The sequence below is a fragment of the Rhipicephalus microplus genome, chromosome X (assembly GCF_043290135.1).
Source record: "Rhipicephalus microplus isolate Deutch F79 chromosome X, USDA_Rmic, whole genome shotgun sequence".
NCBI classification, from domain to species: Eukaryota; Metazoa; Arthropoda; class Arachnida; order Ixodida; family Ixodidae; genus Rhipicephalus; species Rhipicephalus microplus.
Genome location: NC_134710.1, coordinates 369,491,169 through 369,507,185, shown reverse-complemented (window position 1 = coordinate 369,507,185; position 16,017 = coordinate 369,491,169). Strand labels below are relative to the sequence as shown.

Sequence of the window (16,017 nt, the reverse complement as noted above, 5' to 3'; positions counted from 1 at the left end):
TGAGTTTTCCTTGTTTGACGAAAGAGAGGTTGAAGCCAAGTCCACTCTCCTCTAATTTGGCCTCTAATCCTTGTAGGATTTGAGGCCATAGGAGGATTAGATGGATATAGGAGGATCAGATGAATAACAAGGGTGACAAAGGACAACTCTGCCTAAGCCCCCGTTTTATCTCTGTGGGCTCGGGTACTATTTTTCACATTTTATAACTACCTTGTTATTTTTATAGATATCGTTTAAGAGCTTAGTGACCCCATCCTCCACGCCTAGTGTGTCCAGTATTCCCCCCAATTCCTCTTGAACCACGCTATCGTAAGCTCCCTTGATATCCAAAAATGCTAGCCACAGGGGCCTGTGTTCATTTCCTGCTATTTCGATGCACCGCGTCAGTGAGAACAGATTATCTTTCAACCTTTTTTTTTGTTTGTTTTGTTTTCGAAACCCATTCTGCAGTTCCCTCAGCAACCCCTCATCCTCTAAAGCGCCACCATTCTTGAAACGTTGAGAGAGGTAGGTGTTCAGTGGCGTGGCCGATTGCACCGACTTGCTTACGCGCCGGGTGAGTGGAGTCGGCGTCCGTGTTTTTTGTTGCCAAGAGCCAAAAACTCGACTTCATGTGACAGTCTCTTATTGCGATGTAACAGAGATTTACGAAACAGAAAAAAAAAAAATGGCGGGTGTAACTGCAGCATGCAGTGGCGACTGCGAGTGCACGCACAGCACACCTATATACTAATTACAGTGTATCCCAGAACACCTATGTACTACCATTTAGAGAAGAGAAACTGTACCTTTGACCATGACCTACTACACTCCTGACCTGCCCAGAGAGCACCTCTTCCAGCGCCCACGTTCTAGTTCATACCTTCTGCCGCTAGGGCCGTAACTTAGGAGCACTGTGGCGCTAGTCAGCACCTGTTCGCTGACGTCAGCTTGAGTGTTCGTGGTCATATTTCGGCCAACAGAGCACTCATATTGCGTAATTATTATGCACTAATGAAAAATAATTTTGAAACAAATATTTCAAAAGTCATTCACAAATTCTTTGCAATTAAATGGACGCAACATCACATATGCTGTCCTACACTATGTAAGTCTACGGATTCTCGCATTTGTCCACCAGTGTGCAATAAATTTTTCGTCACACTGAACAGCTTACTTGACCAGTCATCTAAGTGAAAAAATAGTCACATATATGCCGGCTGTTCATCACGGAATGCAGCCGTTCTTACTCTAGCGCCGTCCAAACAGCCGTAAAGTAGCAGACGAACAGGTTATAGGTAGCGCCACCTACGGCGAGCGATTGAACGAGAGCGGGGACACGCGCTCCCATAGGAACCCCGCTATCTGAACAGGTCAGGAGTGTAGTAGGTCATGCCTTTGACAATGCAGTGATAATAGCGGTGGCGTTGTGAACTAACTTATCCGACCCACGCACAGAACACCTACCAACTTGGAGTAACTTTTCTTTCCTTCATGGACCCACGGCCGGACTAAGGTCCCTAGATCATGGAGGCATAGAGTTTCCTTTTATCCTTTTTTTTTTTTCTAGAAAGCAACTACTCTCGAGCTCAGGGTCGCGCCCGGCTTTTTGTGGACGCCGCGCGGAAAATGAAATATGGCAGTCATGGACGACTGCCTTTTTACTTCCTTCTGGTGAGCGGTGAAATCTCGTGCTGTTGTGGCGGTGTGTTATATGTTTCCGTCGGCCAAAATATCAAAGCAACTGCGAACGACGACTGCTGATGTCAGGCCTCCGAGTCCCATCGCCTACGGTAAGCCATGTCCGTCCTTTTCACGCAGTTTGATAATAGTATTTATTCATTGCTGCTGCGCCTCGCCAAATGTTGCTAGTTAACGTTGTACCTACCTTGAAGGTTTCCTTTTTGCCGTCTGATGCGTGGTCGATCAATTGCTACCGCACTTCCTGAGCGCGGCACGCCGAATTTATCGGCAGGTTGGCGGAAGCGGCCTTCGTAAGGTAAGAAGCTACCTCATTGTTTTGTTTCGCTAAATATGTATCGGTAAGAAAGCATCTGTGTTGGCGTGCATGTGTGCCGGACGACGTGCTTCCCCACGTTGAATTTCTTACCGATATCGCGTCATTCCATTTCACTGTCATCGTAGACGAATGCGTAATCATTTTTTGAAGCTGAACCAGTTATGGTGAGCGTAAATTTGCGGACAAACATTATTCTCACTGCAGGCGACACTCCTTGTTCAGCTGCGTAGTTTTGGTGCCACTGAGTTGGAAACATTTCTAGAGATGCCTCGTTTGATTTAAGTGGGGAAACACGAGGAACTGATGCACGTAATTGTATAGACGTCAGACTCTGTCCAGGCGGCGCTGCGAAAAACGCCGCCATCAGCGCCCCCATCGACGCGCCGGCCATAAATGGGTAGTGCATAGGCCTTTCTCTTTCGTTTGCCTTGAGGCGCGGTTGCCTGAAAATCAAAGACCTAGCAAGCTTCTTACTTCAACCAAACCTCGCTTTAGAAAAGTAGGAAGCTCATCAAAGCAAAGTGTGGGTACAACGCAAAATATGTTTCAGTTAATTCGGCATACTGCAACTGGCACATTAAGTGCAAGCATGGTCCCTCAATACTTGTGCAAGCGAGCATCGCATGACATTGAGTTACAGGCAAGCACTCCGACGTTCGTTCTGTAACGCCTAAATGTGTTAAACTTGGGTATACACATGATACCAAAGCGATGAGTGCATACACGAGCAATCTATCTTACGATCAGTGGTACGAAGTTCACTTTATTTGGCACAAATAGCCCTGGGGAGCTTAGCCCTGGGGGCCATTGGGGGCTAAATAGCCCTGGGGGCCATTGCAGTTGCATTCTTCATCGATCTTTCCCTTCCTGTGCATTGAACTGTTTTATTACGCATGCTAGAATGTTCTGTTAACGGTTGTCATCTGTTTGTATATACTGCCAACGGGGATGCATGTGCGTCCACTTTCTCGGTCTACAACGAAATGCAAAACCGAGGCCTCCAAGATAGCTCTGGCAATCGCGGAGACCAACGGCAAGAAAAAAAAAACTTATTGTGGTCGTGATCATTTTGCGATTTCTCTGTATGACGTGCGTGTTCACATTTCATAGATAAAGTCAGAACTTAGAGGCTTGACAGCCCTCAGGCGTAATGCTGTGGAGCTTCAAGTTATTGGTAGTCGCGGCGTGTGCGATGTTTACCGTGCGTGCCACCTGTCTACTGCTGCACGGAGCGCACCGCGATCAAAGGCTCTGTTAAGCTTAATAATCATAGTTACTATGGTTCCCCTTGATATCGAAGCTACTCAAAACAACAACAGGAGACCTACATTATCACACTTTCTCATGGGAACGGCTGTATACAACGCGAGTGATTCGCTTACCCAACACAACAGCCCATGTCTAGTGCTCTCGCCGCTCTGCTTCACAAAAGCTGCGGAAAACAGTAAAGCGAAGTCCCTAGCGTCCGTAGCCATTCACAACACAACTGTAGCGCGAGTGGCGTTTTTTTTTTCGTAGAGCGCGGAGCTGTTGCATCTGCTCTTGTTTTCGCCGTCGTTCTGGCTAGTAAACCAGCAAGCGCTTCACGGCGGGTCAGTGATGCGCCTGACTAGCGGAGAAAAACTTGTAGCTCTTTTTATTAAGAGTTCAATGCTCAAATACACCTAATATTTAGCTCAATAGCTGTTTTTTACGCTGTAGTTGCATCTGCTTGCGCAGCGAACTGTGCAAGGAAGTCGAGCTTTGCACTACTCAAAACTTACAATTGGCAAGCATGCCAATTGTAAGTGCAGCCTGTTAAACCTGCTCACTAATTGACTGTAGTGAAGCCGTGGGCTAATGCGCTGTGTCTGGCTTACGGCTGCGCTGACAGTTGTTAGAATTATGTGTTTATTTAGACGAAAGCCTTAGGCACCCCTTGTGGCGCGTAAGGTTTGCCTTGAAAAATGTTGTGTGCAGTACGAAAATTCACATAACCTTGGTGAGGTTAATAAAAAAATAATAAATTAGAAAAAGGCAGGGCTCAAGCCACAATGGAACCTGGTCACTCGAGCATTCTGATACAGAGCCACTTCAGTGCTTAAATAGTGCTGCAAGATTCTATAGAGTATTCACTGAGCTCATCTACCAGGTGGGGCCAGTGAGTGCTCAGATCCGGCCAAAATAGCTATCGTTCAGTGATCTGACATATGAAACTTTGATGTCTTGTTGCCTGCGCAAGTAGGCGTTTGGTGTGTAGCGACACCACAGACCCGAGCTAACGGGGGAGTTTTGGCTCCCTCTCACGCCTAGCCGTGCGTGGCTTTGCCATGTCCGGGGAAAAGGGGATCCTGAGGGTTGAGCCGACGCTGGGTGATTGGACCTTTAAGGCCCTCCGGCAGAGGCAACACACCCATTTGGCCCCAGCTTCACGTAGACGGCACCCCTGGGCTGACCCACTCGGGGAAAATCGGCAGTCGCCTTTTCCTATTTCTCTCTCCCTACATCTTCGTCTTTATCGCTCACTTCTTACGTGTCCTGTTGTCTTCTCTTTTTCGTTTACTTCCAAATTTCTTGGCGGCTAGGGTTAACCCTGGGGAACTGACCTCCCTTGGTCAGGACCACGGGGTTATAGTAGCAATGTATGGCTAACGTGTGTATACGTTCCCCTTGTTAAACACCATGGTGGGTGGCCAGCATAGTTGCCGAATGAACATGCTTTTCTATGGAAAAAAGTACCCGCCCTTTCCATAATGATCGGTCCCGTAAAAGGGGTCGCACCGAAGCAAGTAGAAACCTTCTTACTAAAGAGAGCAATTACACGAAATTCTTTGTTGTAACGTCATTGACTGAAACTAAGATTCAAGACATATCATCATTCCCGATTGCAAAAGCAATCAAAGAATGCATTGGAAGCAATTACAGTGCAAAAAAACTGAATTCAGGAGATCTCCTCATAGAAGTGAAAAACAAAGAACAAAGTGACAAAATTAGACACCTTGGAAAAATCGGACAACATGAAGTCCGTGTAACAGCTCACCGATCTCTCAATTACACGCGAGGTGTAATATCCGATAATGAACTGCTCAAGTGCGCCGATGCAGAAATTGAGAATGCTTTAGCGGATCAAGGTGTACTTGCCGCATGAGCAATCATCATCCGTAGAGATAAGAAGGAAACCCGCACAAGGAATGTAATACTAACCTTCGCAAGCACAACACTTTCTGCTGCAGTTAAGGTAGCGTATCTTTACCTACGTGTGAGGCCCTACATATCTAATCCTCGCAGGTGCTTCCGGTGCCAGAGGTTCGGGCACGGGTCTCATTCATGTCGTGGTAATCCAACCTGCATGAAATGCGGCCAGAATGAACATGAAGATGGCGAGTGCACGAACGCTTTAAACTGTGTGAACTGCAAGGGGCCCCATGCAGCGTATTCACGCTCCTGCCCAGAATGGCAAAAAGAAAAAGACATACACTGAAAACCAAAGAAAACATATTGTATCCAGAAGCGCGCAAGCGTGTGGTTCTTGTCCAAAAGGGCACCTTCGCTGAAGCGGTGCGAAGGGGGAAGGCACCGTCGACGGTCTCCGTAGGCACACAGGTCGAACTCCAGGACCTAGTGGCCATGGTCCGTCCCCCAGACAAGAGCGAAAAAAAGGCACCAAGTGCCTTTTTTCAGGGAGGCCCCAAAGCCTCTACCAGTGTTGGTGCCAGCCAACCTAATGTCGAGGCAAAAGAGGTCTCAACAACGGTGCCGAGTAGCCAGCCTCCCTTGAGAAGGCCAGCATTCTCACCGGGCACCAACACTGTTGAGCACCCTGGTGGTGCTGAGTCCATGGACGTGAGTCCATCGGACACTGAAAGCCTGACAGACCCTGCTTCAACTAGCAGGGCGATCAGGCAGCCCATCATCCCTCCCTGCAAAGGAGGAAAAGGGAGCCGAAACACACTTTCGGCGCCACAAAAAAAGAAGTGACGAAGCACACGAATTGTGTCGCTTTTTAGCTTTTTGCACAACTAACCCGAAATACTAAATTTTATACACATCATTTCACGTAATGGCATGCATCATCCATTGGAACTGCAGAGGCATGACACGAAACTTAAGCGACATTAAGGACATATTTACAAGCTTCTCTCCTGTAGCATTATGCTTGCAGGAAACGAATCTGGAAAGGTTACACTGTTATACGTCGCGACCGCTCGCAAAGCAACCGGCTGTCGGGCGGTGTCGCCATCGTTGTCCAAAGTGGTATAGCAGTAAGAGAAGTTATAGTTAACAGTTTTATTGAAACGGCTGCAGTCACCATTTTATCACATAAAACTATCACTATTTGTTCTATATATATTCCATCTCATACACATTTTACTGTAAAAGATCTAGAATTGATCGCAGAACAGCTACCTAAACCTTTTTTAATGGCAGGAGATTTCACTGCGCATAACATACTATGGGGTAGTGTAAAGACAGACAGTAGGGGGCAGGTAATTGAAGATTTTTCTCTTACTAACAATGTGTGTCTTTTAAACACTGGATCACCAACATACTGCTCTCCAGGCACAGGAACCATGAGTTGCTTGGATTTGGCACTGTGCTCTAGCTCACTGTTTGCAGATTTTACATGGGAAACAATAAACAACCCTTATGGTAGTGACCATCTACCGTCGATTGTAAAACTAACGTCGCCACTTCCGATCATACGCTCTCGACCACAGCGTTGGAAGCTTCACAAAGCTAACTGGCTTTTGTTTACACAGAGAGCTAATCTACATGCTGAGTTCTCTGAACACCTAACAGTAGAGGAAATAAATGACAAGTTCACCGATCGCATACTGTCTGCGGCAGAGCAAGCTATTCCCCAGTCTTCAGGACTAGTGGGAAGAAAGCTAAAGCCATGGTGGACGAGTGAGTGTGCAAAAGCCAAAAAACTACAGAATAAAGCATGGTGCAACTTCTGTAGGTACTCCACATGTGACAACCTCCTTGCGTTCAAACAAGCTAAAGCAAAAGCACGATATATTCGTAGAACTGCAGAAAAATTGTCCTGGCAGAAGTACATATCTACAATCAATAGCACAATCACACCCAAGAAAATGTGGAACCAGGTTAGAAAATTCAGCGGCGACTATTTCTCATACGCGATACCCATACTTACAGACCCAGGCACACAGACATCTCTCGAGGAGCATGCAAACATTTTAGGCGAACACTTTTACACTATATCCAGTTCCGGTAATTACACGCCATCCTTCCTGGCATACAAACAGACAACCGAAATACAAAAACTACCCGTAACCGGTGGCCTAAATGAGCCGTACAACGCTCCCTTGACACTCCAAGAGTTAAGCACAGTGCTTTCGGCGGGAAAAAAGACAGCAGTTGGTCCAGACAGAATTCATTACGCAATGCTCGCGCACCTGTCTCAAGCTGCCGTGCAAACATTATTAAAGTTTTTTAACATGATTCGGAAAACTGGCAAAATGCCCGCAAAATGGAAAATGGCAACCATAGTACCATTTCTAAAGACTGGAAAACCACTGACTTTACTGGGTAGCTATAGACCCGTAGCACTTACAAGCTGTATGGCAAAAGCATACGAAAGCGTAATAAACAGAAGACTAACATACACCCTTGAAGTAGACAACCTACTAGATGATCATCAGTGTGGGTATAAGAAAGGCCATTCAACGATCGATCATCTTGTTCGTCTTGAACACACAGTGTGTGAGGCCTTCTTGCATAGGCAACACTGCCTAGCAGTGTTTTTTGACCTGGAGAAGGCCTACGACACCATGTGGAGGTACAGTATACTGAGAGACCTGGCAAATCTCGGAATATGCGGAAGAATGCTTAATTGCCTCTCTGACTTTCTATCAAACCGAAACTTCCAGGTACGGTTGGGCTCCACACTATCGCGGGTTTTCGTCCAAGAAAATGGTGTGCCGCAGGGTTGCGTGTTGAGCACTACACTGTTCGTAGTCAAAATGAATTCAGTTAATGAAGTAATCCCACCCTCCATCATGCACTCATTATATGTTGACGATCTTTAAATAGCATGTCGGGCCTCAAGCATATCCACATGTGAAAGGCAGCTGCAGCTAACCATCAACAAACTGACCAAATGGGCAGATCAAAATGGCTTTCGCTTTTCTACCCAGAAAACCGTTACTCTACTTTTCTCACAAAAGCGCAGCTTGTATCCGGACCCTGTTCTTAAAATCAACAACAGTGTACTGCCACTCAAGTCAGAACACCAGTTCCTAGGCCTAGTCTTTGACAGGAAACTAAGCTTCATTTCCCACATGAATTACACAAAAAAGAAAGCAAACAAAGCGCTCAACATTCTGAAAATACTATCGTGGAAATACTGGGGTGCCGATCGAGTCTGCCTTTTACGCATATACCGCTCGATCGTGCGCAGCATACTTGACTACGGCAGCGTTATTTACGGTTCAGCCAGAAAATCTTACCTCAAACGTCTTGACCCAATACATCATCATGGATTGCGCTTGGCGACTGGAGCGTATAGAACCTCACCTGTCCAGAGCTTATATGCTGAGAGCAACGAGCCGTGCCTAGAACAAAGAAGAGCGCTACTTACTGTATCCTATGTTTTAAGAACCAGATCGAAACCAAGCCACATATGTCACACTATTGTCTCTCACATCGGTACCAGAATACAATACAACAACAGACCGCACATGATAAGACCACTTCTCCTGTGCTTTGAAGAAATATGTCTAGACTACAAAGTACCGAATCAGGCACTAAGCGTTGTCCGAATGCCGGAAAGACTGGCTCCATGGTTGGACTTTTCGCACTACGCTGACTTTGCCTTAACTCATCTAAGGAAGAAGGAAACTCCACGGGAACAAATTATCGAGGATTGCTTAGCCGTACAAGAAAAACTTAACACACACTCTGAATACTACACTGATAGAGCAAAAACACAAGAATATACAGAAAGTGCAGTCATATCAAAACACTGAGAAACATGTATAAGACTGCCACCATTCGTATCTATCTTCACAGCAGAAGTATATGCTCTTTTGATTGCTCTCGAAGAAATTTTATCAAGAAATCACAAAAAAGCTGTCATATACACTGACTCACTTAGCGCATTAAAAGCCCTACATTTAAGGTCGGAAAACGAACCGTTTCTCTGGGACATTTTACAGAAGCTAGAAAGAGCTGAGAAAAATGGCAAGACAATCCGGCTTGTATGGGTGCCGAGCCATGTTGGTATCCCAGGAAACGAAAAGGCAGACAGGGTAGCAACAAGGGCAGGTCATCAAAGTATAGCAGAAATCAGGGCACCATTCAGAGACTGTTTCAACAGTTTTCGGCCAGCCTTTAGGGCAAAATGGCAAGAAGAGTGGCAGGCTCAAGTGCATAACAAGCTTCAAATTATCAGGCCTATTCTACAAGAATGGAAGTCTTGCAATCACCAAAAGCGCTTCATCGAAGTAACACTATGCCGCCCGCGTATAGGTCATACTCACCTAACCCACAACTTTTTATTGCGCGGAGAAGATCAACCAGAATGCGAACATTGCAAGGAACCTCTGACTATCAATGATATTTTAATAACATGCCCAGTTTTTGAAAAAAAGTAGACACATTTGTTTTAAGCAGTTTTACAGAACACAAACAGCTCTACACCCAATCTTAATACTATCAGAAAATGCACCCATCCCCATACAGGATGTTTTTTAGGTTTCTAGACACCGCAGGTCTTCTAAACAGACTGTAAACAGAAATCTGTTTTTCACCTCACATTTTAACCCTATTATCATAATGACTCAGTGTCTGGTGCATCATAGCCATTATTGCTTTTGCGCCATAAAACCCAACGTAACTAACTAACAAATGGTGAGGAAACAAAAATCTCAAACAATATACTCAGGCCAAGCACCTTGGTTGTGGTATTAAGATGATGACTGCATGTGACCACAATTACGGTGGCTGTGGCACTAGGGCTCCTTGTGGATGACTTTATATGAATACCTTCTGTACAGTTGTCACACCCAAGTTGTCTTATTAACAGATGTAATCTCACATGGCACAATTGCACCTGACTTCAGGCTACATGAATTTACTTGGATGCTGACAACGCTTTACACGAGTGTTGCAAAGAGAGGAACATATGTGAGAGTAACATTAACAGGTTAAAGCTTTTGTAGAATACTTACAACAAGTACCCTAATAAAAATGACAGTTAATGAAGGCAATGAAGGACATTATCTTTACTGTATTAGCAGAAAACTGACACAAAAATTTTGCAGCTTTTTTTGCAATAAGTAGCTGATGACCCCACTTATCACAGCTGGAAACCTCGTTGGCACGAGTGTGCGATAATTACTTATTTAGAAAATCTTTTTGAACGCCCAGTTTCGGTTTCAAAGAGCACCGGGCAGGGGCAGCTGCAGTGCCAAGGCTAACACAGCTGGCCACGTGACCTCACAAAACTGTGACATGGCCACACATGCAAGAGTATGCACGAGCGGATGCCGCACTGATAACAACCACACGTGAAGCCATAGGCACGGAGGAGGAAAGTGCAGGTAGCATGAATGGAAAGCTTGTGCCAGCAACCAGCCAACACAAGTTTAATAATAATGATATTTGTTGGGGTTTAACATCTCAAAACTACTATATGATTATGAGAGACGATGTAGTGGAGGGCTCTGGAAATTTCGACCTCCTAGTGTTCTTTAATGTGCGCCTGAATGTACGTACATGGGCTTCAAGCATTTTCACCTCCATTGATAATGCATCCACCTCGACCGGGATTCTATCCTGCGACCCGGCCGCCAAATGCTTTAGCCACTATACCACTGTCAGAGGTCCAACACAATATTGTGACGTGGGCTTGTTTACACTCTGGCCGCGTTGGTTTTGTCGCAAGGAGCTCCACACCTTCAGCCGTGTGGCATGCACTTTAAAATTGATTTTGAACATATTGTAGGCTATATTTGCCCTTGACATTTCGTAGATGTTGTGTGTGTCTCTAGATAAATAGATCTCACTCATTATCTCGTCTTCGAAATTTTCTGTCGGCGCACCTCTAAGTGCATTGTAGTGTAGGGAACTATGCGAACGACGAAGAAGCAGCATGAAACGGCAAGCCACAGCGTTGGTGCACGCGCGACCCGAGCTTGCGTTTGTTTTGTATTTTCGGCCTGTTGGCGTTCCTCGCTCTTCTGGCGTTCCTCGGCCTTCCAGTAGGTCTGTACGTGAATAAACTGCGTGACATCTGGTGGAGGTGTGTGGACTCCCGTACAAACCTGGAACTTCGCTCCCGTAAGCTTCCCCCTCTACGTGACACGAACATGGCCACCGAGACGCCTCTCCAGGTGGGACCTTCGACCGTCCATGTCACTTGCGGTGCCGTGTATCCTCAACGAGACCCTCCTATCTTCACGGGCTCCACTGAGTCGGACGTCGAAGATTGGTTGGCGAGGTACGACAAAGTCGGCGCAAGTAACAAATGGGACGACCCAAGTAAGCTTGGCTACGTCACATTCTACCTTGCGGACACCGCGCAGCTGTGGTTTAATAACCACGCAGCTGACATTACTACGTGGTCTGCATTCAAGACGGCTATTACGGACGTCTTTGGACGACCTGCGGCACGCAAGCTTCAAGCCGAGCACCGTTTACGTCACCGTGCACAGCAACCAGGCGAGACCTACACGGGCTACATTGAAGATGTGTTGCATCTATGCAACCGCATCAACTCTACCATGCCTGAGGAAGAAAAAATCAGGCACATATTGAAAGGCATTGACGACGGCGCCTTTCAGATGTTGCTCGCGAGAAATCCCCCCACCATTGCTGTCCTCGTTTCCCTCTGTCAAAGCTTCGATGAATTGCGTAGGCAGCGCGCAATTGCTCGTCAAGCCATCACGACGCCAGACACGCTCGCAAGCTTGCACCTGGCTGCCCATCCTACCGACCAGCAGCCGCTGCTTTCGACAATCAAGGACTTCGTCCGCGAAGAGGTAGCGCGCCAGCTGTCACTGCTGCCACTGACACATGAGCCCACGCAAGCTTTGGCACCGGACCTCCAACTCGTCATTCGGACCCAAGTCGCTGAAGCCCTTCCGCCGGTGCATCAGCAACCACCAGTCACAACGCCTCTCACGTACGCCGCCGTCGCTGCTCGGCCTACGCAACAGCGTATGCCGTATGCTCAACCTGCCACGCCACCCTATGTCGTGCCTACAACCCCAATTGCGGCGCCGTATCCCTACGCGAGATCTCCAGCTCCATTTTATCGTCGCTCAGACGCTTGGAGGACGCCAGATAATAGGCCCATCTGTTTCACCTGTGGTATCGCTGGACACGTCGCCCGCCACTGTCGCCGAGATCCCCCTCCAGTCGACGCCGTGGGCCGGCCAATGGCGTCGTCGTCTAGGACGCCATCAAGGTACACCACTGACGGTCCTCGACCCTACGCAAACCAACGGTCACCATCGCCACGACGACGCTCCCTGTCACCTATGCGTCGCCGACCTGCTACGGAAGAGGGAAACTGATCGCTGCAGCTCCGGAGGCAACAGCTGCATACAATTCGAACTGCTTAAGGCCTCCATCTTTCTCGCCGCAAAACGTTATTGACGTCAATGTTGAAGGGACCGCCGCACAAGCGCTTATCGACACAGGGGCCGCCGTTTCCATAATCTGTGAGCCCTTATGCCGCAAGTTGAAAAAGGTGACGACGCCTCTTTCGGGCCTGATGCTCCACACGGCCAACTCGCAGTGCATAGAACCTACAGCTGTGTGCACTGCACGTGTCATTATCCAAGGTGAACTTTATGCCATTGAATTTTTTGTGCTGGCATCCTGCTCCCACGAAGTCATTCTTGGATGGGACTTTCTTTCGCGTCATCGGGCCATCATAGATTGCTCACGTGCAGAAGTTGCCCTTACACCACTGCCAACCTCTTGTTTTGTGGATTCTCTTCCTGAACCTTACAAACTTGTCGTTGTTGCAGACACGGAAATAGCACCGAGAACATCCGCCCTTGTAGCCCTGACCTGTACGGCCGCTCCAGCCGGAACTGTTTTGTTCACTCCGTCTGACGTATTTACCCGCCGCCGTAGCCTACACCTGCCCTTTGCCGTACTCACCGTGGAATCCGGTGCTACCGCCATGCTCGTCGCGAACTTGCTATCGTCGCCAGTTACCTTACTTCGCGGAGAATGTTTGGGTAACATACAAGACGTTGACTTCTTGCGCCCTCTAGAGTTCGCCGAACACGCACCTCACCTCCAGCTCAATGCTATGACGCCACCTGTGGCCACAGTGCCCGCGCCAGACTCATTCCAGCCCTCTGTTGCCGCTGAGCTATCGCCGACACAAAGAAGCGAACTCTTGTCCCTTCTTCGAGAGTTCCGTTCTGTCTTCGATTGCGCTCAACCATCTTTGGGTCGCACAGCGAACATCACGCACCACATTGACACCGGTACTCATGCTCCCTTACGCCAACGACCATATCGAGTTTCAGCGGAAGAGCGCCGTATTATCAACGAACAAGTCGACGATATGCTCAAGCGTGGTGTCATCCAGCCATCGCAGAGCCCTTGGTCGTCCCCTGTTGTACTTGTGCGCAAAAAGGATGGGTCTATCCGATTCTGTGTCGACTACCGCCGGCTCAATAAGATAACTCGGAAGGATGTGTACCCGTTGCCACGCATCGACGACGCTCTCGATTGCTTGCAAGGGGCAGAATATTTCTCCTCCTTAGATTTACGCTCAGGATATTGGCAAGTTCCAATGGCTGATCCTGACCGATCGAAGACTGCATTTGTAACACCTGATGGGCTGTATGAGTTTAACGTCATGCCGTTTGGACTCTGCAACGCCCCAGCTACCTTCGAACGGATGATGGACACCATCCTTCGCGGCTACAAGTGGAACACGTGCCTTTGCTACCTAGACGATATCGTCGTTTTTTCTCGCGACTTTTCCACTCACCTTGTTCGTCTTCGTGCTATTCTCACGTGTCTCACCTCTGCTGGCCTTCAACTTAACATCAAGAAGTGCCATTTTGCCGCACGTCAGCTCACCATACTGGGTCACGTCGTCTGCAAAGAGGGTGTTCTCCCGGATCCGGCGAAACTCCGCGCCGTGGCCGACTATCCGAAGCCCAATTCCATCAAGACGCTTCGAAGTTTTATCGGCCTGTGCTCATACTTTCGTCGATTTGTGCGCAACTTCTCTTCCATCATCGCGCCTCTTACCAACCTGTTGACAACTTCCAAAGGCATTTCTGCTTGGTCAAAAGAGTGCGACGAATCCTTCACCGCGCTTCGGCGATTATTATTATCACCTCCAATTCTACGACATTTTGACCCTGATGCGCCTACGGAGGTCCACACCGACGCCAGTGGTGTCGGTCTTGGTGCTGTATTGGCTCAACGAAAACCAGGGCACCAAGAATACGTGGTCGCTTACGCGAGTCGAACCCTCAAGAAAGCCGAGTGTAATTATTCCGTCACGGAGAAAGAGTGCCTCGCAATTGTCTGGGCTTTGACGAAGTTCCGCCCATACCTTTATGGCCGCCCTTTCGAAGTCGTTACGGACCACCACGCTCTATGCTGGCTATCATCGCTCAAAGACCCGTCGGGGCGCCTTGGTCGTTGGGCGCTTCGCCTACAGGAATACGACATTCGTGTTGTATACCGATCCGGCCGCAAGCACTCCGACGCTGATGCGCTATCCCGCTCGCCGCTACCGGCTGACCCAGCCTCCTCGTCACCTTCTTCAGCTGTCATAACACCAATCGACTTCACAGACATGGCATCGGAACAACGCAAAGATGTGTGGATTTCCCAACTCCTCGCCTTTTTGACTGATCCGTTAGCTAATTTAGTGTCAAGAACTATCCGCCGTCAAGCCACACATTTCGCTATTCGAGACGACCTACTCTATCGGCGGAATTACACGTCTGAAGGTAGAAAGTGGCTGTTAGTGATACCCAACCACATGCGCTCGGAAATCTGTACTGCTTTCCACAACGACCCGCAAAGCGCTCACGCTGGCGCTCTCAAAACGTACAACCGTCTACGTCAGCGGTACTACTGGCGCGGCATGTACACATTTGTCCGCAAGTACGTACGTGCTTGTACTGCATGCCAGCGACGTAAAGTCCCACCTCAACGCCCTGCCGGTACACTTCAGCCTCTGCCTTGTCCAGCGCGTCCGTTTGACCGCGTTGGTATCGACTTATACGGACCACTTCCCACGTCGTCTTCTGGAAATAGGTGGATAATTGTCGGCGTGGACCACCTCACGCGTTACGCGGAGACAGCAGCACTACCCGCAGCAACCGCGAGGGAAGTTGCGTTTTTCATCTTGCGCAACTTTGTTCTTCGCCATGGTGCTCCCCGCGAACTTTTGAGTGACCGGGGGCGTGTTTTCTTGTCTGACGCCATTCAAGCATTGCTCGCTCAGTGCAACATGGTTCATCGCCTGACGACAGCATATCACCCGCAGACGAATGGCCTCACAGAACGATTTAATCGCACTCTCGGTGATATGTTGACGATGTACACAGCTTCAGACCAGACTAATTGGGACACTGTCCTTCCATTCGTCACGTATGCGTATAACACCGCTACGCACGCGACAACAGGATTCTCCCCTTTCTTTCTGTTGTACGGACGCGAACCATCGTGCACGCTAGACACTATCCTCCCATACACGCCCGACTCCTCTGAGTACACTGCAATTTCTGATGTTGCCAGGTACGCAGAAGATTGCAGACGATTGGCCCGTTCTCTGACAACCGAGGACCAAGGCCACCAGAAGCTACGGCTTGACACCGGCCGACATCTCTCTACTTTCACGACTGGTGCTCTCGTTTGGCTCTGGGTTCCACCGAGCACTCCTGGCCTTTCGTCGAAATTACTGGTACGATACCACGGGCCCTACCGCATTCTCGCCCGTACGTCACCCGTCAATTATGAGATTGAGCCATTGACACAGTCTCATGACTTACGCCGTCGTGGCCGAGAAATTGTGCATG

General features: G+C 48.3%; 1 protein-coding gene across 6 annotated transcripts in view; it reads left to right on the top strand.

Annotated features, from left to right (window-relative positions):
- Window positions 1–502: 502 nt before the first annotated feature.
- The window catches only part of LOC119161086 (uncharacterized), a 34,157-nt gene continuing 18,642 nt past the window's right edge, over window positions 503–16,017 (top strand). For 2 of the 6 annotated variants that reach the window (XR_012887492.1, XR_012887491.1), the window contains exons 1-2: window positions 1,359–1,772; window positions 1,875–1,978. The gene's annotated coding sequence lies outside the window, so the exon portion shown is untranslated. Of the gene's footprint in view, window positions 557–1,358; window positions 1,773–1,874; window positions 1,979–16,017 lie in introns of those variants that run through there. The other 4 variants (XR_012887494.1, XM_075879956.1, XR_012887490.1 and 1 more) reach the window with 3 other exon arrangements.